The sequence below is a fragment of the Notamacropus eugenii genome (genome assembly GCF_028372415.1).
Source record: "Notamacropus eugenii isolate mMacEug1 chromosome Y unlocalized genomic scaffold, mMacEug1.pri_v2 SUPER_Y_unloc_2, whole genome shotgun sequence".
NCBI lineage: Eukaryota > Metazoa > Chordata > Mammalia > Diprotodontia > Macropodidae > Notamacropus > Notamacropus eugenii.
Window position 1 is genome coordinate 75,964 of NW_027325120.1, and position 3,924 is coordinate 79,887.

The following is a 3,924-nucleotide window of genomic DNA, read 5'->3' on the forward strand; positions in this document are numbered from 1 at the left end:
AGGATGAACACATAATGTTTACTGGTATAGAACATGTATCAATTGCATTAAAATTATTCTCATAATTGAGCCAAGGCTGTCCCTTAGATCCCAGACCATCACCAGTCTTCTCTACTTTTATCTTGCCAGTGAACTTTTTTAACCCTGGAGTATAACCTGAGGTTGATGAATTTGCAGTTTTACCATATAAAGACGAGTAAAATAATCAGAAGTGAAATGAGAAGAACCAAAAAAATGTATTCATTAAAAGCAATATTGCTTTAGTAAGAACATTAAGGGACTAAATAATTTTGATTATTATAAATAATGAAATGAACTGCAAAGAACATATGAAGTAAGACACTATCTATATCCAGAGGAAGAACTGATGAACTGAAGTACCATAGAATGATTTTGCATATACATAGATATATATTCATACCAATATAAGTACTTATATGGATATATGTGTTTAAACAGGCATATATGTCATATGTGTTACATATATGTATATATCCATACATATATGAAATGGCAGCTATCTCTATGGGAGAGGTGCAAAGGGAAAAGGGAAAAATACATGGCAATTGGCATATGTTTTAAAAGAATAAGAAGTTGTACGTAATAGATTTCCAGTTTCCTTTGTAATCATCTTTTTATCATACTATGTTACGGAAATGCTTGTTTGGTTTGCAGTAAATCAAAACAGAAATAAATTGGAAGCCAACTTTTATGACAGAGTTGCTCATGTTGAAACAACGGAGAGCCAGGAATCTTTGTCTCCACACTAAAAATCAATGAATATACCAATGTTTATTGAGCCTGCCCTGTGATGGAAGAACTACACAAAGCCCTTTGTAGGGTTAAATGTGTATTTATAAGAATTCTATTAATAGAGGTGCTCCATGTGTGGGTATCCTCCAAAAGTGAATATGGTTACTCGTCAAGGTATCGCTGTCTGGTTGTTCTCCAAAAGCCATCTTCTTTACCCACTAGCACACACTATACATTATTGTTCCATTCTTATATGCAAAGTAGCGGAAACATAATGCTGAAGAAAAAAGGAAAATTGGTTTTCACTCTTGTAGGATTAGATTTATTTTTACAATAAATTGTCAAGGAGTTTTAATAAAAGGTTCTGAGGTGGATGCTACTCATTAAGTATATTATAATGATTTTCTGCCACTGTTTTTCTCATTTCAAACATCACTTGTTCATTTGCCTGCTACTTTTCTGACTTTCTTTCAGATTATTGTAGAAACTGAAGGAATGAACACCAGAGAGGGGAGTAACTGAAAAGGACTCAGAGAATTAATTAGAAATCGCTATAAATTCCATCAGAATAGCTTAGACGGTAGTCATACAATTTACAAAACAAAAAAAGATCTCAATAAGAAACGATTTTGAGATCCATTATTTTCCTGAAGATTTCCTTCACTTCATTGTTCCTTAGACTGTATATGAAAGGGTTTAACATATGAATCAATAACAGATAAAAAACAGTACCACTTTGGCTCACGTCATGAGTTTTTGAAATTGGGAATACAATAGAGAGAGATGATGGTGCCACAGAAGATCATAACAGCTGTCAAGTGGGAGGCACAAGTAGAGGAAGCTTTGCATCTCACCTTGGCTGAATGCATTTTGAGGATTGTGACAAAAATGGAAATCCAGGATGTAAGAATAATGACAAGGGTGCAAACTGCACTGAAATTTGTGAAGATAAAATTGATTTTCTCATTGAAACTTTTATCAGAGGAGGAAGCAGAGAGGAAGACAATATTCACATACAAAGTTAGCAATGATTTGGGTCTCACAAAATGACAGTACAAGAAGTGAGTAGGTGAGTACAATAGAAGATATTATGCCCCATGAATATTCCACAATCACTAGCAGGGGACAGAAATTTTTGGACATGAAAATTGTATACTGGAAAGGATAACATATAGGAACAAAGCGGTCATAGGCAATTACTTCCAATAAGAACATCTCTGTTACCACACAGAAAATGCCAACGGAAAACTGTGAGTTGCAGCCTTTGATGGAGACGCTTCTGTCTTCTCTAAGTTTTCTAGTAGTTTTGGTGTAATTGTGGTGGAATGATAGAAATCCACAAATGACAACTGCTTGAGGAAAAAGTACATGGGAGTGTGGAGTTTGGGACTGACCTTAGTGACCACAACCATGCCCACATTCCCCACTGCAGTGACTGCATAGATGATGAGGAATAGTAAAAACAGGGGCATCTGGAGCTCTGGGTGCTCAGAGAATCCTAGGAAAATGAACATGAATGTGGTACTCTGATTCGTGTCAGGGTTCAACATTATTCCTATTGGAGTGAATTAGAGATGAATCACTGCCAGCAGCTGACTGATCCGAGGTGACAGTCGTGAAACGGGATAGGCAGACTGAAGATTACAACAGCCAGAGTTTATTGAGTGCTTCATTTATTTAAGAACATCAGACCTTCACACATCTGTAGAAAGTTTACTATCTGGGAAAATACACAGTTCCTCAGAGAACATTCAATAATCAACAACAGCCCCAAGGCATCTTTGATCCATATTGTATTTTTCTGCCTCAGCAGTTATCATAAAACAAACTCCCTAGTTCTCATGAATTGGTGTGAGATTGTGGCACCTACGCATGCCCCGTCCGAGTCCTTGGCACTCTTCCCCTCCAACTCTAAAGCCATTCGTGGCCATGATGGATCTTTTGGGGCAGGTTGGCCTCGCTCTCCTTCAGCTGGACACCATTGTGTCTGGATTCCTCCTTCAGTCTTTGCAAACATGAATATTATTCATCCTTTGGGAACTGGAGTATTTTCCCACATTCAGAAAGAATGAAGTGCTTCCCCGTGTCCTCATCCTGCTGAAGGAGGGTCTCTCTTTCTCTCACTTGGCCCAAAGCCCTTTCCAACTCCTCTCCTTTGGTCGCTAAGGCAGTGAGAGCCTCCTGGGGCTTGTCCTTGCTCTTGCCAGTGGCTGTTTCCAAGGGAAGCATTAGGTGATCCTTGTGTTCTGGGAGGAATAAACAGGAATCAGTGAAGAAGCTCTGCTCTTCCTCACAGAACTTTTCTCTTTCTTGATCGCAGCTAGTCAGACTCACCATGCTCTGCCTCAGATAACATCTTTGCCTAGCGAGGGACAGATTTTGCAGGTTGCTGTTGAGCCCCGACTCACTAACTTCCCTAAGCCCTCGGCATTGCGGGAAAGTCACGCATTCGTTGACTCCCTCCCTGGCCTGCAGAAGACACACTGTCCAAAAGCTCTGGCCACCTTCGACAGTCACTGGGTCAGTGAAGTAGCCCAGGAACATTGAGCAAGTGAGCTCTGCCTTAAGATTTCCAAGCAAGGCTCTTGAGTCCATGTTCGAAGGATGCTGATCCCTTCCTTGTCAGAGCTTCCCCTCAGCACAGGACAGAGAATGCGAGCTCTTGCGCTAGAGCTCTGGCAGCAACTGATACTGCCCCAGAGCTGTGGAGGCCTTTGAAGGAGGCCTCCCCTACTTAGCCCCGCCCTTGACTCCACCTACCTAAGCAGCTGAAGGCCTGTGGGGGCAGGGTCAACCAGTGTCCCTCGATATCTCATTTCTCCAGCTTAGTACGTGATGTTGACTCATAACACTGCGTTCTTCATCATTTCTCAAATGCCACAATTCTTGGAGCTGATGTACTTTCCGTTTGGTCATGAAAGCACCCTCCTTGCTGGGAATACATCTTTATGCCTTGGGACAAATGTCAAGCAGATATCTTTTTGGTCACGCTTCGGTGACTTCAACCACTGGACTGGGAGTCCAAAGGGAGAGGGTACATGATGCCCCGTTTACTGTTTTCTATCTGAGCTCGTGTGGGAGAGTCGCTCAGTTGTCACAGCCTCACTATACTTTTGACTGCAAAGCAACGGCTGGATTAAGGCAGGACTTCTTAACCTGGATTCCCAGACG

The 3,924-nt window shown here is 41.0% G+C and overlaps 1 pseudogene; it reads right to left on the bottom strand.

Moving 5' to 3' along the window:
- Nucleotides 1-1,366: 1,366 nt before the first annotated feature.
- On the bottom strand, nt 1,367-2,303 carry LOC140516988 (olfactory receptor 5D13-like; annotated as a pseudogene).
- Between the last annotated feature and the right edge of the window lie 1,621 nt (nt 2,304-3,924).